At 40.4% G+C, this 22,146-nt stretch overlaps 1 pseudogene; it reads left to right on the top strand.

The window, feature by feature from the left end:
* The first annotated feature begins 320 nt into the window (after positions 1 to 320).
* On the top strand, positions 321 to 21,729 carry LOC133795709 (uncharacterized; annotated as a pseudogene).
* Positions 21,730 to 22,146: the final 417 nt, after the last annotated feature.

Raw genomic sequence — 22,146 nt, 5'->3', positions numbered from 1 at the left:
ACTCTATTCCATCGGACACCCCCAATCTACACAAATCTAATCTCACTCGAATTGATCCATTTGATTCTTGTACTATTGATACTCTTAACTCTGGAGATGTCGGTTCTCAGCCTGTCGAAGTCCCTTCTGTCCCTACTACTGCCCAAGATGTTTATGAGATTGTGGATCTTGCTCCTCCTCCTCGCTACCCTCAAAGAATTCGTAAGTCCACACAGTTACCTGATTTTGTCTACTCCACTTATTCTGATTCTTTCTATTCACCAACTCTCTGAGCCCTCTTCCTATAAAGAGGCATTTCTTGACCCTCTTTGCAGCAGGCAATGGCTGAAGAACTCTATGCGTTGTACAAGACAGGTACTTGGGATATTGTTCCTCTTCCTGTGGGGAAGCGTGCTATTGGTTCCCGTTGGGTTTACAAGATCAAGACTGAGTCTGATGGGTCAGTAGAGCGGTACAAAGCTCGTTTGGTTGCTAAAGGCTTTGCTCAGGAGTATGGGATGGATTATGATGAAACTTTTGCTCCAGTTTCCAAACATACCACTATTCGTACTCTCATTGCTGTTGCGTCTGCTCGACAGTGGTCCATTTCTCAAATAGACGTTAAAAACGCCTTCTTGAACAAGACTCTTCAAGAAGAAGTTTACATGGTTCCTCCACCAGGTGTTCCTCATAATTCAGGAGAAGTTTGTAGATTGAAGAAGGCTCTTTATGGGCTTAAACAAGCTCCCCGAGCCTGGTTTGAAAAATTCTCCATCGTGATTACTTCTCTCGGCTTCCACCCCAGTGCACATGATTCAGCTCTCTTTATTAGGTGTACTTCTTTTGGCCGCACTTTATTCTCTTTATATGTTGATGATATGATTATCACCGGTGATGATGCGAATGGGATAACGGAGTTGAAAACACACTTGACTCGTGAATTTGAGATGAAAGATTTGGGTTCCCTACGGTACTTTTTAGTGATAGAAGTAGCTTACTCTCCTCGTGGCTATCTTTTTTCTCAATCTAAGTACATTGCTGATATTCTTGACCAGGCTCATCTCTCTGATGCTCGCACTGTTGATACCCCTCTTGAGCTTAATGCCAGGTATTCTTCACCTGCTGGTGTTGCCTTGTCAGATCCCTCTCTATATCGCACTCTGGTTGGTAGCTTAGTGTACCTTACTATCACCAGGCCAGACATTGCTTATGCAGTTCACATTGTCAGTCAGTTTGTTGCATCTCCCAGTACCGTTCATTGGACAACTGTGCTTCGTATTCTTCGATATCTTCGGGGAACTCAATTTCAGAGTCTGCTTTTTCCATCTACGTCTACTTTAGTGTTACGTGCCTACTCAGATGCAGATTGGGGTGGTGATTGTATTGATCGCAAATCTACCACTGGTTTTTGTATATTTTTGGGAGATTCTCTTATTTCTTGGAAGAGTAAAAAACAGATTGTTGTCTCTCGATCATCTACAGAAGCAGAATATTGTGCCATGTCCTTCACTACCACTGAAATTGTTTGGTTGCGTTGGTTACTTGCTGATATGGATATTATTCTCTCAGATCCCACTCTGATGCATTGTGACAATGTTAGTGCTATTCAGATTACTCGCAACTCCGTTTTTCATGAGCGCACGAAACATATTGAGATAGATTGTCATCTTACTTGTCACCACTATCAAAATGGGACCATCACTTTACCATTTGTCACTTCTGCTATGCAAATTGCCAACTTGTTTACGAAGGCTCATACTATTTCTCGTTTTTGTTTCCTAGTTAGCAAACTCTCGATGCTTCCCGCAAATGCATCGTGAGTTTGAGGGGGGATGTTAATAATATAAGTTTTATTAATATGTAAGGGTAGTTTAGTCTTTTAGCCTCTCATTATTTTGGCTATATTTTTTTTTGCTCTTGTACTCTATTTTTATGTCTTTCGATATAATAAAAACCTAGCCTCCCTTTTGATTCTCTCTCAAATCTCCTTTTGTCTATTTTGCAAAATTATCAAGATTCAATAAGATAATTTAGGACTCCATTGATATTCTCAACACATGAGATCAATGGATTTTGGGTAAAGAGAATGGTTGAAACAATTTCTTTTCTCTCTTTATTTTTCTCCTTGAGAAAACTCTCTTTCAGTCAGATTGAATATTACAACTATATCTTCTCTTGAGAGAAATATAATAATATATATTTATATTACTCATCTAGGGTTTTATTAATAAAAACAATTTTAATTAATTCAATTAAAATAGATCTTATCTATTATTATATTCATAATATTTTTAATTGAATTTAAATTGATTTAAAACCAATTTAACAACCCAAATAAGATATCTGGTTTATTTCAAATCAATTATCTAAATATAAATTTCCAAAATTTAAATATTAAATTAATTCAAAATAATGACATAATTAATTCAAAAATAATTATTTTATTTTATTAATTAATAATTAAAAAAATTACAATTAATTAAAAAAATAAATATATTTTCCATAATTATCACATAATTACGTATTTGCCCCAAAACTAATTTTCTTGACAAATATACCCATACTTGTTCTATTGATGCTCTTATCATGTACAGTGTTTATGGAGCCGATCTGGGGGCCTATGGACCTAATTCCAAGCTCTAATAAATTTAGATTATTAATTAAAGCTCTTTGATATAATGATCTTATTTATTAATCCCAATGTTATTCCACTAAAAATGTGGGATTGCACTCTCGTAATTATAAACTTATATTTACTGAGTACTTTATTAAGTGTCCATTGATTTAATCACTTCATGCAATTCAATCCTCCAATAATTGGTTCATAATAGCTAGGTGAAATTACTATTTTACCCCTCTAATTACCTCTTTATCCTTAAGTACCATTAAAACACTAGCGAACGATTTAATTTATAAACCTTTTTATAAATTAGAGGCCTCAAACCATCCAGTTCTAAAATTAACACTTAAGGGAACCATTATTCAATCTTCTTATGAAGAAGGCTTGGAATCTATATTTATAAATCATGTCCCTAGCCATCTATGTTAATGGGCCCCCAAAACAAAAGTTTTGTAGCCTGATCATTTTGACAGACCCTAACGAGTGATCAAAGGACCCAAATAACATAAATAGGAGTTCATGATAACTTCAAGATTTAGATCGATTTGCATATGATCATTGAGTGATATGATTATAACTTTGTATGGTAAACAATATTTTAATAAAGAGTTAAATAAACATCCAGTCTAGTCCTAGACAATCTTATTGTATAAAGCACCTCCACTAAGATGCCCTACTACACTAGTGATCTGTATCTAGATCACATGTATTCATAATAGTAGTGGACCGTACTAGCAGTGTTTAATTAAAGATTCCATAACTTTAAAAAAAATGCAGACTGTTTAATTCATTAATAATAATCTTAATCCTCTCGTACCAAAACAAGATTATAAACTACATTAAGGAATTATGAAATTTTTGATATTTATCTAAATAGTATTCAATAATAATAAACATTAATTATATATCATAATATTTCTTTTATAAATTTCATAAATAATGAACTACTTTCATTGCTTTAAGGGCACAATGCCCAACACCGACCACTGCCCAGAATCCCTGAGGAAAACACTTTCCATACTGAAGACACCCTCAACATCCTGGCAAGCAACATGTGAATGATCAAACCCTAGATAAAGGGAGTGTGTCATCATCATCGCGAGACCCTGGCCAAAGGCTGCCAAACTGGGATTATTATATTCCTGAAACATACGTACAAATGGTGTAACTAAAAAATGAAAGGCTATGAGAAAGAGTAGCTAAGGCTACTCAGTTAAATGAAGAAATGGCGAGACGAGAAGCTGAGGCCCAAGCACCCCCCACGTAGTACTAGGGGACATCCTCAGGGTTGTACTGCAACTCGAATAGCCGAGCAGAGAGCACAACAAAATCAGGCAGGAAGAGCTAGGGAAAATATTATAGATAACCAGACAAGGGTTTCATCTCGAAACCCGACACACACCAACCAAACTAGAAAGATATTTTCTAATACTAGGAACAATCAAGCTGCCACACAAGCAGCTCAGAGTAATAACCCAGAATCTGCAAGGCCTTCCTCGAATAACGAGAGACCGTCACCATCTCTTAACAGCTTAAGGCGTACCACACCCTACTCTTAGTAGGACTCGAATTTGCATGGGGGTACCTCAAAGACCTGCCCAAAGTGCAAGAAGTGCCAATTGAGACAAAAACACTCGAGCTCGGGACGAGTAGATGGATAATCGTGAGGTCTCAATGGGGGAAAATCAAGGGCACAGGCAGCCAAGACAACCCCAACCATCGGGGAATCACATCTTGAGATCACGTGCCAATGGGATAATCCACTATGAAACCATTCTCAACAAAAGCAGTGAAGGACAGTCAGTTTCCTCAAAGACAACCAGTATCATAGTAGGTCGATGATTATCTACAATACCGAACCGAGATATTACAAAATTAATCCTTATAATGGTCTGGATCTCTGAGACCGCCTGAACCAGAATTTGAGGCAATACAAATAACCAAACCCAGAATTAAGGGCACACATGAATGCCCAAAGGGAGCCCTTACAGCTTGTTTACGGGAATAATTACAACCTGATACTGCAACAGGGATCTAAAGTTCCTTTGAACAACAACCGGCTCCACGTAGTGCAAGCTCTGCCCCAGTATGATTCAGCCTAAGAAAGAATTAACACACTTGAGGAACAGTTCAGGCTCCTTCAAGAAGGGAAAAATAAGGAGAAGGCATATGACTCAAATGAGGAGATAGAGCCTTTCGCTCCTCACATTTCGAGCATGCATTTCATACAATGTTTCAAAATACCCCACGTGGCACCATATGATGGGAATAATGCCCTAGTAGCCACTTGAGTACATTCAACACAGTGATGAGGGCTAGTAATGTTGGCCTCGAACTTCGGTGCATGCTTTTCCCAGCAACATTGTCTGAAGTTGCAAAAAGTTAGTTTGACAAGTTCCATAGACATTAGATCTCGTCAAGAGAATAATTATTGAAAGAATTTTAGAAGCCATTTCGAGCTACAAAAGGCATCAAACTTGAAGCTTCCTCCTTGGAAAACATTAAGCAACAACTAGGGGAGTCACTTAAGAAATATCTCGCAAGATTCAATATTGAAGCAAGCCGAGCTCGAGATGTTGATGACATCAGCTATTTAATGGGCATTCGAGTTGGAATCTTGCCAGCAAGCCCTCTCTGGGATGACTTGAAGCAAAAATCTGTGCAAACCATAGAGGAATTTACTCTTCAAGCTCAAAGGTTTATCAATGTAGAGGAGGCCTGGTCGACACTACAATTAGCGCCTTCTGCCACAATAACTACAACGAAAAACATTATCTCTACGAAAAGCTCGACAATACCCTCCACAACCCAACCTTCTGGTGACAATTCTTCCAAACAGAAGAAAAATTAAGGTAATAATCCCAAGGCAGAAGGGAGTAAGAAGAAACAGGGAGACAAATATATCTCAATTTACACCGTCTACACCGAGATCACCGAGACTTAGGAGAACATATATGTGGCTAATGAGAATCAAGTCCCATTCTAGCAACCTGAAGCAATACGCAATCAACGTGCTAAACGAGACAAGAATAATGTTGATTCCAAAGGGACATCGATCACATGACAAAGGAATGCAGGCAATTGAAGGACGAGATCGAAGGCATGATCTCGAGAGGCTACCTTGAACAATATGTTAGAAACTGGAGCAATAACCAGGGATGGGCCTAACAAAACCAAAGGGTGTCTCTAGTCTAGCCGGCACCACAACCTCAGGTCGTAGCACCCCCTACTAGGGAAGATAACCGAACTTCTTCGATTGATGAAGAATACGTAATTACCACCTCTGGGGGACCCCAAATAGATGGAACAAGCAAGAATGCTAAAAAAAACATGTGTACATGAGCTAAAAACTGGAGATGGATCTCCTTATATTCTAAAGCCTTAAGCTCCAAAACAACAAAGGATCGAATCTCAGCTAATAACCTTCCCAGAAGAAGATGCCTCTCATGTCCAGTTTCATCATAATGACCCGCAGTCATAACTATCCAGCTCGCCAATAAGAGGGTTCACCGAGTACTGATAGATAATGGGAGCTCGGTAAATATCCTCTATAAGGTGATGTTGGAAAAAATGGGTCTATCAATTCGAGACTTAAAAGCTTGTGAAACTACCCTGTATGGATTTTCAGTTGAAGGGATAACAAGTACTGGATCAATCGAGCTCCTAATAACTCTGGGAGAATATCCACTCTTGCTCATGAAGATGTTCAAGTTCATAGTGGTGGATACTTCATCAGCTTACAATTTATTGCTCGGGAGACCAGCCTCGATTAGGTTGGGAGCATCGACATCTGTAAGACACTTGGCACTAAAATTCCCAACACCATGTGGAATTGGGACACTAAAGGGAGATCAATTAGTAGCTCGAGAGTGCTATAGTATTTCCATGAAGGGGAAAGGTCAATCTAGTGCCCAAATATTAGTTTTGATCGAGGAAATTGAAGAGAGGATTTTCAAGGTCGAAGATGAAATCAACCCTAGAATAGGAGAAGATTAGCTCAGACCACTAGAAGAGCTCAAAGACATTCATCTCGATGTTCAGGATACCACAAAATTGGTGAAGATCAGGAAGAACCTCAATTAGGAAGTCAAATAACAATTAATATGCTTTTTTTAGGGAAAACCAAGAAGTTTTTTCTTGGTCCTATGTAGATATGATTGGTATTAATCCCAACATAATAAGACATGCTTCAAACATAGATAAGAACTTTCCCTCGAAATAGTAAAAAAGATGAATCCTTGATGATGAAAGGAAACAATCTTTAAAGGAAGAAGTCGATAGGTTGAAAGAAAATCGCTTCATAAGAGAAGCGTACTACCCATACAGGATAGCCAATACACTGTTAGTTCCCAAACCAAATGGGAAATGGCAAACCTGCTTTGATTATTCAGACTTGAATAAGGCATGTCCGAGGTTTGTTTCTTGTTGCCTCGAATAGATCAGCTCGTTGATGCAACCTCGGGACACGACATCATGTCATTCATGGATGCTTACTTTGGATATAACCAGATAGCAATGCATCCTCCCCACCAAGAACACACAAGCTTTGTGATACACAAAGGATTATACTGTTACAATGTGATGTCATTTGGGCTAAAAAATGCAGGAGTGACATACCAAAGATTGGTAAATTGTATGTTCATCGAAAAAATTGGGAACAAAGTGTATGTGGAAAACATGTTAGTAAAATCCAAGAACACTAACAACCATGTCGCCGACCTCGTAGAGTGTTTTACTATACTTTGAAAGTATAATATCAAACTTAACCCCCAAAAGTGTTCATTTGGGGTTTCTTCGGGAAAGTTTCTGGGTTTTATATTGAATGCTTGAGGCATCAAGGTGAATCCAAACAAGATCAAGGCCCTAATAGAAATGCCTTCACCTCAAAAGCATAAGGATGTCCAGAGTCTAATTGGACGAATGGCGGCCTTAAATAGGTTCATCTCAAAGTCCACCGATAAATGCCTTGCATTCTTTAATCTTCTAAGAGTGGGCATGAAATTCGAGTGGACAGAGGAGTGGGAGCTCGCCTTTTAGGCGCTTAAAAAATACCTCGCCAAACCGCCTATCCTATCTAAACTAGTATTGGGAGAAGTACTGTACTTATACCTCGCCATGACCGAGCACACAATTAGTGTTGCATTAGTTGGGGGGGGGGGGGGGGACAAAAAAGTACAAAGACCGATCTATTACACCAGTAAGCTCTAATTAAAAAGCTCGTGTTGTGCTTGGTACACGCTTCTCGGAAGTTGCGACCTTATTTTCAAGCACACCCAATACACATGCTAATGGACCAACCATTGAGGCAAATATTGTCCAAACCTGAAACATCAGGTCAACTATTGAAATGGGCAGTTAAACTCGGGCAGTTTTAGATTACATACCACCCGGAACAACAAGAAAGGGCTAGGCATTGGCCGATTTCATAGTAGAATGCACTAATATATCCAACGAAGCAGTAATAACCCCAGCTCAAGAGTTGTTGAAACTTTATGTCGATGGATCATCTAATGAAAAGGGATCAGGGGTAGGTATCATACTAATATCCCCATCAGGATATAGATTTCATTCTGCGTTGAGATTTGGTTTCGAAGTATCCAACAACGAGGCTGAATATAAAGCACTATTAGTAGTGCTCGTGTGGCTTCCAGGCTTAAAGCCAAAGCCATACACTCTTACAGTGATTCATAAATTGTGGTCAACCAAGTACGAGGTGAGTACCAGACCCGAGGGATAAAAATTGCGAAATACCTGGAAAAGGTCAAAACAGCATTTGAACAATTCGAATACTACATAATTGAGCAGGTCCCAAGGGAAAAGAACTAAAATGCTGATGCTTTAGCTCGACTTGCAACAACTAGAGAAGCTGACACAATCAATGTGGTCCTAGTAGAGTTTTTTCCACGACCAAGTATTATCGAGCTAGAAATAAATGAGGATGACATGATTGATTCACAACTAACATGGATGACGCCTATAATCGACTACCTCAAAATTGGGGATATGTAGGATTAGTTTTGGAATGTGTTTTATGGCGTGTTTTAAGATGCAATTTTAGTCTTTTATTTGGTTTTGTGCGATATTATGCGGGTGTTTATTGTGTTTTTAGGATTAAGTGTGGTTATTAAGGAAATAACTTGAAATTGGAGGAAAAACACTTAAGTCTTGAAAAAACGGTGTTAAACAGGCTAAGAAATGGAAACTGAGACCCGACCTCGATTCAAACCATTCGATGTGGGGGTCTGTTGAGGAGGTTTTCTAGATCTGAATCCATCTCTCCTGCAAAAATAGAGAAAAGTACGTGAGTTTCTTTCACAACTAGTTTAGGCAAAAGTCCACTATAAGTGGGGAAATCTAATTGGAAAAGTTAGAAGACCAGTAAATTTCTAAGTCATCTGAGGATATCTCGTTCACTTGAGTTGGTTCCTCATATGGGCCTGATTCATCACCTCAAAATGTGGGAGAAAACTCTGAGAGATCTCACCGATCATTTGAGCCGTATTGTAATCCTATACCTTCCCACACCTTATTTATACTACACATAGTTTGCTACTCTGACAACGAACTATCACCCCTATATACGTAAAAGTCTACCCCCGACCAAGTCATAAAATTGTTCTTGAGGTCTAGAAAGGAAACTAAAATGTTGGTCTCCCATTTGAAAAGAGTGGGAGACCAACCTAATTGGTCAAGGATAACTTTACCTCCTTCAGTTGAGCTCTGGGATGCTTCATCCCGAGCATTATTCCCTGAACAGGAAGGCTCGCCAGGGTAGGGAATTTCCTAGCTTGAGCTTGAACCTCTTTTTCTCTTTTTCCAAGAATGGTCGAAAGGAGTAGAGGTTGGGACATCTTCCCATCTGTCATATTTATGAGTCTCGGCATCATCCGTAGACTCTCCATCACTGAGGAGACCATAAAGGTGAATCTTTTCCTTGTGAAGTAGATAATGTAAGGACCACTTGCCATATGGGAGCTTCAAATTTCTTCTCCGTGATCCATCATCTCCTTGGAGGGTTTCAGATGGTAAAAAATGGCTACATAACAATATATGGATAAATATTCAAGCTTAAAGATGACGAAACTTGGTATTAAATATATGAAGACAAACAACTTACATATGCGTTGAAACGAGTAAAACTTGGAAGGCTCGAGGCCATTGGTCAAGAAAAATTGTTTTTTAAAGTTAGGAGGATGGTTAGGGATGTCCTTGAATAACCTCCTCTCCCTGGGCAAGCTCGATAAGTAGTAAAAACCATCGCCTCCTTTGGCCCATGTAGGGTTGCTTTTATGGCAAAAGAGATATAAGATGTCGTATGCCGAGGGTCCCTCCCACTTCATCTAGTGGTACAGCAACCTCAGCACCACCAGGACCCTGTATGAGTTGGACTAGAGTTGGAATATGGTGATACTGATCCATTCGGTAAAACTCTTAACGTAATCTTTGAGGGGCAAAAGTGCCCCAGCTCATAAAGCTGCTCCTTTCATCAGGATTGGGAGCCCGACACACTAGCTTGGGAGACAACTTTAAACCGTGACAAGACAGGATGTCTGTAACCTATCTGGTGGAGGTGTCTAAACTTTTATAATGGCCAGCCTCGAAAAATTCTCTTTTTTAAGAAGGGGGAGAAGACATTTGTGAGGCTGAGGATTTTGGGGCTTGGCTTGATGAACTTTCCATGATCTCAAAGGGGAGTTCGTTGGGGTGGAAGTCTATGGTTACACTGAGTATGGGATCCAAAGGAACAGGACGGATGCAAGAATTAGAGTCGGGATGAATCGCTAAACGCAGACTTCTCCTTTGACCTTATTTGACCTCGATAACTTGACGTCAAAAATGGGTGCTAATATTTTCACGTTCAGTTCAATCTTCATGCTCGCGCATTAATTTTTAGTATCGTGAGAATGGGGATACAACTTGAGTCAAGGAGGGTTGGTAAGGGATGGAAAGGTCAGGCCCCAACTGATTCTTCTCAGAAGACTACATCATTTAACAATAAAGAAAAGGGTGAGGGTCCATCATTTAAGAAGATATACAATGAAATAAAGTATCTTGAAAATTCGAGCTTGAACAAGCTCGAAATAATGAGATAATAGTTTCGAGTAATTCATGTCGAGTTAGGCTCAAAGTATCGAGAATATACACATAAAGTGGGTAGTTAATTTCCAATTTGGGCTATCTCAATTTTCTAGGTAAAAATGGGTGATTACCCAAAGAGGGGTTATTATCGGTTTTTGTGCATTTAAACCCTACTTTTAAAACCTTATTTCTTATACAACATGAAAGCTATGGCTGTTGGGATTAATACCCTTTAAAACATATGTTTTGAGCAATGTTTTATGAAATAGTTAATTGAAATGATTTTTTCACATATTGTTTGTTTATTATTATTATTATTATTATTAGAATAATATTATAAAAATATCAGAAAATTCTCAAATTCGTTATTGTGACTACAATCTTGTATTTGTATGAGATGATTAAGATTATAGGGAATGAATTTAAACAGTTCGCAATAAAATGAAGTTATGTGGAATCTGTGGATTAAATATTGTAAGTCGATTCACTAGCATTATGAATATATGCAATCTAGATCCAGATTACTGATGTAGTAGGATATCTTAGTGGAGGTACTTTGTATAAAGTGGTTATACATGAACAGGACCCAATATGTTATTAATATTTAATAATAATGTTTACTTTATAAGTATTAACTAAACATATCAATAAGATGATCATATAAAAATTGATCTTAATCCTGAAGTTATTATAAACTCATGTTTATATCATATGAGTTCTTTGATTCACTCGTTGGGCTTTGTCAAAATGATCAGGCTAAAATTTTTTATTTTGGGAACTCATTGATTTAAATGGTTGGGGACATAATATATAGATATGGAATCTATACATTTCTGAGAGGAAATGAATAATGGTTCTCTTAAGGGTTGGCTTTTGGAACTGAAAGGTTATTGAGCTCATATTCATAACAGTTTAGGAATTAACCTTCACTAGTAAAGTTATTGGTACTTAAGGGGAACAAGATATAATTGTAGCGCCCTAATTTTTTTTAGTTTAATTAATTTTGTGCTTTATTTTATTATTTATTGTTAAGTGTTAGGAAATTATTCTTTTAATTATTTAAATTTTTTTGTAAAAATTATGTGAATTTAATTTTTTAATTGTTTTATTTAAATATTTTTAATTTGCAAGTTCATGAGTTTTGGTTGTATGCACCAAAGTGCATGGTTAGTAGAGATGCACTTGAGCACTTGTGTGTGTGCATGTGCATGGTTGTATTGTTAATTGTTTTATTGAGCACATGTGCATCGACAGACCCCATACTGCCGATTCCCTATCCTGAAAATATGTACAACATTGTCGCCTAGGCCTTTAGGTCTCGAACGGACAATCCCATTTTCTCCAAGGTTGCCTTGTAGAGGATGTTGACCGAGCTCTCGTTATCGATCATGACTCGGCGCACCCTTTTATTGGCGAGTTTGAAGGTTATGACCAAAGGGTCATTATGAGGAAACTGGACGTATGAGGCATCCTCTTCAACGAAGGTAATGGGTTGGGACTCAACCCTATGTTGTTTAAGAGCTCGTGGTTCAAACCCATATGGAGATCCATCCCCTGTTCTGAACTCCTAGACATACCTCTTTTGGGCATTCCTGCCCAACCCTGCAATGTGCAGTCCTTCTGCGATGGTTATTACATCTTCTCCATCGATTGGGGAAGGTCATTATCCTCCCTCGCATATGGGGCCGCAGATTGCTGGGCAGGCTAGGCCTAAGCTGCCTTTTGTCCAAGCATAGTCTGGGCTGGATTTTGTTTTTGGACGTACTATCCAAGGTAGCCTCTCGAGATCAATCATTCGAACTCATCTTTTAACTGTCAAATTCATTAGTGGTATGATCTATATCCCTGTGAAATTTGTAGAACTTTTTTGTATCCCTTTTGGATTTCTAGTTTCGCATCGCATCAGATCGCCTGAAAGAAATCTGGTTTTCATTCGCGACAAATATATTTTCTCGAGTATCTGTGAGCTTGGTATAAACTGTGTAAATGGAGAAGTATTTTTCTCCTTTCTTTTTCTTACCCTCGTTAGCCTCTGAGTTACTCCCTTCATTCTTTTTTTTCTATTAGAAGGGTTATCTCCTGAAGGCCGCGCTGTGGAGGGTGTAGCTGAGGTGGTGGCTGAGTTAATGTTTGTCATTGTAGTTATTATGGGCGGAGGAGTTAGTTTGAGTGCCAACCTTTCCTTTTCTACATTGACAAACCTCTAAGCCCGAGTATTGAACTCGGCTATCGACCTCACATGCTTCCTCTGCATGTCATCCCAAAGGGGACTCCTTGGCACTACTCTAGCCCGTACTTCAATGAGATGACCACTGTCATCGACATTGCGAGCTCGCACCACTTCTATATTGAACATTTCTAGGTAGCCTTTCAGTGACTCACTTGGCTGCTGCCTTACATTGGTCAATGAGAATGCCTCAGGCTTGATGCTCTTCACTGCTTGGAACTATTTTTTGAGTTATCTGGACAGGTTTTCCCATGACGAGATCGAATGTTTTGGGAATTTGTCCAACCAATTCCTTGTTGGTCTAGTGAGTGTGGTCGGGATAAGCATATACCTGAGCTCATACTCGACGTTACTAGCCCAGATTACCATATTGAATGTACTCATGTGGCTGCCTAGGTCGGTAGTCCCATCGTTGGGTGCCACGTAGGGTATTTTGAAACCATTGGGAAATAGTGTATTTGAGATATGAGGGCAAAAGACTCGAGCTCCTCATCAGAATTGAAAGCATTTTCTTTATTTTTTCCATCTTGAAGGATCCTAAATGCTTCCTTTAACTGGTTGATCCTCTCTTGGACCAAATCCACCGAAGGGGGAGCTTAAACTACTGGCACTTGGTTATTGTTCGTGAGAACTCCAGCTCCTTGTCGCAACATAGGGTTATATTGATTTCCATGTACTGGTTTTATGGGCATTCTCCAGGTATTTAAGTGTGTTCGCAGGTCAAGGTTTGGCTGATTAGATTTCCCCTGGTTCTGATTTAGGTGATCTTGAAGATTAGGATACTCATTCGGATAATTCTCGTAATTTCTAGGCTCAATGTTATACACACTCACCGACCTGCTGTAATCCTGACTTCCACCAAGAAGCTGACATTCCTTTCTAGCTATTGCTGTTATGGGGCTTGATTACAAGGTGGGTTTTCCACATGTACCATTATTATGGTCATTCGTAACCTTGACATATGACTCCCAGATGGCTGGGGTTGTCTATGTCCTTGACGAGCTTCCCGTGGGGCCTTGCGTTCATCTTTGTGCTCGGGCCGAGCCTGATGGCTCCTATCTCGGCTCCCATTTTACGCCCTTCAAGAAGGCCTCTGAGGTGCCCTGTCCCTTGCTCAGTTCCCACTGGGAACTTGCTAGGATACACCCCGTGCCAGATAGGGATGTCCTATCGAAAATGGAGGATGCTTAATTGGTGAGGGTGGTAGCCTCCCATTATTCACCCTGCTAGGCTCTGGGTTAGCCTGGGCAAGTTCAAGGTTGTTCTTGGCATGCTTTGGGTTATCACTCCGAGCTATCTAGGAAGCTCAGTTATTCCTAGGTTCTACAGGAACACTCCATGTTGGGTTGTTCCTAACAGGGTTCCGAGAAGTCTCCCCAGGCCGATTTTTTCTGGTATTTTCCCTAAGTCTCGGTTGAGCCTATTTGTCCCTTTGTTCGGCCATCTTGGCTGCCATATTCCCCCGAGCTCATCCCTTGGTCCTTCGAGATGGTGCTTGGACTTCAATAGCTCTCATTTACATCTCCTCATTTAGCCGTGTAGCTTCGGCTAGCTGCTCACACAACCTACGATTTTCAAGCTCCACTATTGGCATGTACCTTTCAAGATTATAGTATAAATCCTCATCAGGCCTAGGATTCTGACCAAGCCATCTTCTAGAAGACGATGAGGCACTCCCCTTATTGGGGCTCTAGTCCACAATGGGTTGTTTACCAGGCCTTCAAGGATGGTCCTCATTTCGTGGAGTAAGCTCCTCGAGGATTTGAGGTAACAGTCGCCCACTAGTTCCAAGGATGTTCAGGGTGGCCATTGTTGTTACGTAGGAGGTTTTATACTAAATAGTAGGAAGAATTTCTTAATGATCTGTAGAGTCCAAGAACTTTACTTAGCTAATTGTTTAGTAGTATTATAGTATGTTTAGTGTTATCATTGTTACTTTGGATTTTTGGTTCAGACCGGGAGTTATTTGGACACTCATAGTAGTACTTATAGATTTTCTAAGTTTAACCTATAGTTTAAGAATATTAAGTATAACCTAAGGTTTGATTAATGTGTCTGATATTAAGGAATATATTATTATATTATACGGTTTAGACATCAACCAATAGGATTTTAAGCACATGTTTTGAATGGTAATTAAGGATTTAGTATTTTTGAGGATTAAATTAAATAAGGGTAAAAGTTTGAATGTATAGGGTCAGTCAGCAGCTTTGAGCACGTTGAGGGCTTAGTCAAGGCTGTTTACTCCATTCAAACTCAGCTAAAAATGTGTAAATTCGTGTTTAAATATTCAGCGTATGCCGATATATCGCAGCTATAGGGGGCGATATGTCGCAGCACGTAGATACGGAAAACACGAATCGATGCACGGTCGCCTCGGGAACAAAGGTCCAGGCGATATATCGCCTATAGGGGGCGATATATCGCCTCCACCAGCATGAATTCAAATACATTTGAATTCTTTTCCCTTCAGCCATTCAAACTCCTTCAACAGTCCAGCATCTTCTGAACGAGTCTTCAGCCTCTGCTGAACGATTATTCAAATGATTTTCACCTAAAAAGCCATTATTTTTATTCAAGTAAAATCAAGATATTTTCATTCCCAAACTCTATAAATAGGACCTAGTACCCAGCCATTATTCACCATTTGCTCTAAGTTCAGAGGCTGCTAGTGTTAAGTGAGTGAGAGAGTGTAAACACTTGGTTTGGGGAAAAACTATAAGCTTAAACATCATAAGCTTATCAAACACTTGGGAAGTAAGTGAGTGCTATAGTATTTCGGTGGATGTTAGATTGATCTTGCAATCTTTGAGGTAAACCCAAAACTCTAGTCCTTTCTGTATTCTATGTTATTTCTTTTCTCAAAACCTTCTACTCAGTCCCCTAACCTTATTCTTTTTTTTTGGTTAGGGAATCCAAGTTCTTAAGCACTTAAGTGGTGGTAAGCATATTTTCGTTTAATGGTTTAGTCTTCCTATTCTCTTTCATTTCATCTCCTTTCTTTAGACTCACCCTTGTTCATTGTGGTTTTAGGAGTGTTCCAAAAGTCCTAACTCAGTCCATTTTATCCCGGTAACTTTGGTAAGGAAAATAGGCTAGAATTAATATGTTATGTGCTTATGTTATCTATATGTTTATGTTATTAAAAGTGTTATGATATGTATATGTGTATGTAGGCTTGGGCATATGACCCATATGACTAACAAGACCCCAAATGGGTTATGGGCATATGACCTACTTAGCTAGTAGGACCCCATTAACCCCATGGGCATATGCTTGTTTAGTCTATGGGACCCCAAGTAATAATGGCCATTATAATAAGTGTATGTTATATGTATTATGTTAAGTCTTTATGTTTTCTTATGAAATTGTGTATATGACTATGTGTTAGGTTTTTCCTTGCTGGGCATTAGGCTCACTCCTTTCTGTTTATGTGCAGGAAAATAAGCTTAGAGGCGGTAAGATTCGTGATGCTTGGGAGGATGTGTATCGATGATGAATGGAGTCAAGGGGCCGAGCGTTATCGATTCGAGGATGTAGTCTCCTTTTATGTTTTTTATGGTTTTACATGTATTTTCCGCATTATTATGTAATGTCTTTTATTTTAAATCTTATTTTGTTTTAAAGACAATGGGATCCCAAAATCCTTCTTAGTATTCTGTTTCTTTGTAAATAACTCTTATTTTCAAGTTACTCAATAAATTATGGTATTTTCGTAAAATGTAAGTTTTTATGTATAGTTTCGATAATGGTCCAATTAGTCTAGATTAGTGGGTCATTACAGTTGGTATCAGAGCAAACGGTTCCTTCGCATGAAGTTCTCCTCGATACACATGCTCAAAGCTCCGAATCGGACCGCCAAGTAAGTGTTTAAGTTACAAGTTACAAGTTACTTTGTCTATGTGTATAGCTAACAACTTTAGTGTTTATGTTTCAGTTAAAAATGAATGGAGCTTTAACCTACCAAGATATCCGAGCCATTAAGGCCTTAAAAAGAATAAGGGAGCCAAGAAACACCGTAGGAGCCCTAGAAAGGATTACTAGAAGGTTGCTTTTGTTTCACCAAGCAATAGGTGGCCTTCAAGAGGCTAAACAAATAATGCTAAGATCAACGGAACAATATGTATTAGTGATTAGGTTGTTTAAAGATTTCAATCCTGTAATAGCAGCCTTAGAAGAAATATGGGAAGAAATGGATGATGAGGATGAATCACCATTAACAATGAGATACTATTTCCTCTTAGTTAGGTTCACCGCAAAATTTGAATTTCAATTCACCAAGGAGCAAAAGAATAGGATTCTCACAAACCTTCCTAGAGGGCATTTTGATGCTCATGATAATGATGACTATGAGGCTATAGATGATGATATGTTAGATGACGGATCGGATGTAGAAGATCCCGATTTTTAGATTAGTAGTTTTTATTTGTTTTATTTTTATGTTATGATTGTAATAAGTGAATTTTTTTCCAAATGAATAAACATGCTATTTGAATATCATGTGTGAGTTTGAAATTTTTTTTTTTCAATCATAATAAATACTAAATAAAATGAATAATGACTGAGTTCGGTGAGGGTGGATACGAATCAATGAACCTGGTTTCCTTGTTGAGAGTTAGGGGGCCTTAGTAGTGGGAACGATTTTACTGATCCCAGCCCTCCCTCAATATGGTTAACTTTGGAACAAAGATAAGTTTCGAGCCTGAGAATTAAGTCATATAGGATGATTAGAAACACACTTAGAAAATAAATATGACTTGTTTTTCTAAGTATAGAAACCCACTCTAATAATAAATAAAGACCTATATAATTTTTCATAAAAAGTCATAATAAATAGGTCCGAGATATGTTTGTTTTAGAATAAGTTTTTGCCTTAGAGCCTATTAGGAAAAAGTTCTAACATGTTTCTTTTAACTGTTAGAACTCTGCTACGATGTCTCTCCGAAGATCTGCTCGCACCAACGGGAACGCTTCCAACGATGTTCCAGCGACCAATGCGGTCCCTACCGTTCGCCGAAGGAGAGTACGTGTTACTGCTCGCCGCAACGCACCGGCACAGCCAGCTGACAACACTGCAGAGATTGCCAGACTACGACAGCAAGTCGAGGAACTTCTGCAGCAACAACGCCAACAGGCTCAATCTCAGCCTCAGCCTCCGCCACAGCCGCAGCCACAGCCAATGGCCCCAGCACCCCAACAAGTTGGTCCGTATGGGGGATGGCCTATGACGAACTACGCTCCTTATCCTGTTCAGCACATGGAGCCAGTGTACGAGAGGTTCCGCAAGCAGCACGCTCCGAACTTCGAAGGGACTACGGACCCCTTTGAAGCAGAAGAATGGCTAAGGAATGTGGAGCCGATCCTAGCCCACATGAACCTTAGTAATGCAGACCGCATATCCTGCGTCTCATCTTTGCTCAAGAAAGATGCCAGGATATGGTGGGACTTGGTCCAGCAATCCCACGATGCTGCCACCATGACGTGGACCCGATTTGTGGAGCTCTTCCACAAGAAGTACTACAATTCAGCAGTGCTTGCTACGAGAGTTGAGGAGTTCACCAATCTAAAGCAAGGGAATTTAACAGTGGCGGAATATGCTCGTCAGTTTGATCGCTTAGCGAAGTTCGCAGCAGAGTTGGTTCCAACCGACTATCTAAGGGTGAACAAGTTTGTTAGAGGACTTCGCCCGAAGATCGAGATGGGGGTTAAACTAGCAAACCCGGGAAACACTTCATATGCCGACGTTCTTGAGACGGCAATTGAAGTAGAAAGGTTGCAAGCCAACGTGAGCAAAGAAGAAGCCAGCAAGCCGGAACCTAGGCAGCAGAGCCAACCTCAGGCCAGTCGGAACAACAATCAGTCCAGCAACAGTCAGTCCAACAACAACGGTAACGGACAGAAGAGAAGGCATCCTGACAACAAGCAAGCCGACAACAATAAAAGGGCACGACCAAGTAATGGGGGAAATAGGTCGGGCTACGTGGAATACCCGCCATGTGCCAAATGTCAGAAGAAGCACCCCGGAGAATGCCGTGCCAACACCAAGGAGTGTTTCAACTGTGGTCAAGAAGGGCATCGTAAAAGAGACTGTCCTCAGCAAAAGCCGGAAGGAAAGAAGGACGAAAAGATGGTTCCTGCTCGGGTTTTTGCTTTAACCCAAGGAGAGGCGGATGCTAGCAACAAGGTGGTCACAGGTCAGGTTTCCATCCTCAATAAATTATGTCATGTATTATTTGATTCGGGAGCCACCCATTCGTATATTTCGTTAGGAATGATAGATAAACTAGACAAACCTAGTGAAAGATTTAGAACTAGGTTTGCAACCGAGTTTCCTTCGGGCAAAGTAGTTCTATCATCACGAATTGTACGAGGCGTACCAATCAAGATTGAGGACAAGGAACTAGAAGGAGACCTGATAGAGCTGGTGATCAAAGACTTCGACGTCATACTAGGCATGGATTGGCTAGCACGGCATGGCGCAACGATCGACTGCAGACGCAAGAAGGTGACATTCGATACTCCTGACGGCCAGAAACTGTGCTTCATGGGACAAGCTTCAGGACTACGCACACCGTTAGTATCATCTCTCAAAGCTCAGAGAATGATGGAGAAAGGATGTCAAGCATTCTTAGCCAACATCACGAATGTGGAGAAGGAGACATCACTCAAAGTTGGAGATGTTCGAGTCATACAAGAATTTCCAGAAGTTTTCCCCGATGACTTGCCAGGATTGCCGCCAACTAGAGAAATAGACTTCACGATAGAATTAGTACCGGGCACCGAGCCTATCTCTAAGGCACCATACCGGATGGCACCTACGGAACTCAAGGAGTTAAAGACGCAGCTACAAGAACTCCTAGACTTGGGTTTCATTAGGCCAAGCCATTCACCATGGGGAGCTCCGGTACTATTCGTGAAAAAGAAGGACGGAAGTATGCGCATGTGCATAGACTACCGTGAGCTGAATAAAGTAACGATTAAGAACAAATACCCGCTACCTCGGATTGATGATTTGTTTGATCAACTCCGAGGCGCGACTGTATTCTCTAAGATCGATTTACGGTCCGGGTATCATCAGCTCAAGGTAAAGGGGGAAGATATTCCTAAGACAGCCTTTAGGACTCGTTATGGACATTACGAGTTCTTGGTTATGTCTTTTGGTCTTACTAACGCGCCAGCCGCGTTTATGGACTTAATGAATAGGGTCTTCAAGGACTACTTGGATAAATTCATCGTTGTGTTCATCGACGACATTTTAATTTACTCCAAGGATGAAGTGGAGCACGAGGAACACTTGAGGATAATTTTGACGCGATTGAAGGAGCACCAACTCTACGCGAAGTTCAAGAAATGCGAGTTTTGGCTCTCACAAGTGGCGTTCCTCGGGCACATCATATCGAAAGACGGAGTTGCAGTAGATCCATCGAAGGTAGAGGCCGTGAAAGATTGGCCTAGACCAAAGAACGCGTCGGAAGTAAGAAGCTTCTTAGGGCTAGCAGGTTACTATAGAAAGTTTGTAGAGGGCTTTTCTAAGATAGCCACTCCACTCACCAACCTGACCCGGAAGCAACAAAAGTTTAACTGGAGTGATAAGTGTGAGGAAAGCTTCCAGTTGCTTAAGGATAAGCTTTGCTCAACACCAGTACTTAGTGTCCCAACACCCAACGACAAGTTCGTTGTCTACTGTGATGCATCAAAGTTAGGATTGGGATGCGTACTGATGCAAAATGACAAGGTGATAGCCTACGCGTCACGTCAGTTAAAGGAGTATGAACAACGCTATCCAACTCACGATATGGAGTTGGCAGCGGTGGTCTTTGCGTTAAAAATCTGGCGCCATTATCTTTACGGAGAACGGTGCGAGATTTATACGGACCACAAAAGTTTAAAATACTTCTTTACTCAGAAGGAGCTTAACATGAGGCAGCGCCGGTGGTTGGAATTAGTAAAGGATTACGACTGCGAAATCCTATACCACCCGGGGAAGGCAAACGTAGTTGCCGATGCACTTAGCCGAAAAAGTTATGGGAACTTAGCAGCCTTATCCGGAATAGAAAAGCCACTGCAACAGGAGCTTATCAGTGCCGGAATAGAAGTGGTTGTAGGAAAGTTGGCTAACTTGTCTATCCAATCGAATCTGCTAGAAGACATACGGAATGGTCAGAGACATGATGATTCACTAGCAACGCACATGGATGCAGTCAGAGAAGGCAAGACTACAGATTTCTCAATATCCAGTCAAGGTTTATTGAGATATAAGGATCGGGTATGCGTGCCAGACGATCAAAGTATTAAGAAGACGATCCTAGAAGAAGCGCACAACACCCCATACTCGGTTCATCCAGGGTCTACCAAGATGACTCATGACATCAAGGCAGTCTATTGGTGGCCAGGGATGAAGAAGAACATAGCGGAGTATGTATCTAAGTGTCTGGTATGTCAGCAAGTGAAGGCGGAGCATCAGCGGCCTGCAGGATTATTGCAACCGCTTAGCATACCGGAGTGGAAGTGGGACGATATAGCCATGGACTTCGTGACGGGTCTGCCAAAGACAAATAAGCAGCATGATTCTGCTTGGATAGTCATAGATAGACTAACCAAGTCGGCTCATTTTCTGCCTGTTAAGACTTCTTATACGGCAGACCAATATGCAGACATCTACATCCAAGAGATTGTACGATTGCATGGAATCCCCAAGACGATAGTATCAGATAGAGGATCAGTGTTTACGTCAAGATTTTGGAGAAGCTTACAGCAATCCATGGGTACTAAGTTAAGTCTTAGTACAGCTTTCCATCCTCAGACAGATGGGCAGTCAGAGCGTACGATTCAGATTTTAGAGGATATGCTACGCGCATGTGTACTTGACTTCGGAGGATCGTGGAACAAGTACTTACCGCTGATCGAGTTCTCGTACAACAATAGCTACCAGTCGACGATCGAGATGGCACCTTATGAGTTGCTATATGGAAGAAGGTGCCGATCACCGTTGCACTGGGACGAGGTAGGAGAAAGGCAGCTTCTAGGGCCCGAAGCTGTTAGGCAAGCTCAAGAAGCAGTAACGCTTATTAGACAGCGTATGCTTGCTGCTCAAAGCCGACAGAAAAGCTATGCAGATACCAAGAGACGCGATGTGGAGTTCCAAGTTGGAGATCAAGTCTTCCTGAAGATATCTCCTATGAAGGGTGTCAAGCGGTTCGGGAAGAAAGGCAAGCTCAGTCCCCGATTCTTAGGTCCTTTT

Source organism: Humulus lupulus, chromosome 8, assembly GCF_963169125.1.
Source record: "Humulus lupulus chromosome 8, drHumLupu1.1, whole genome shotgun sequence".
In the NCBI taxonomy this organism is placed as follows: Eukaryota; Viridiplantae; Streptophyta; class Magnoliopsida; order Rosales; family Cannabaceae; genus Humulus; species Humulus lupulus.
The sequence above is the reverse complement of the archived record's forward strand: the minus strand, read 5'-3'. Positions and strand labels throughout refer to the sequence as shown.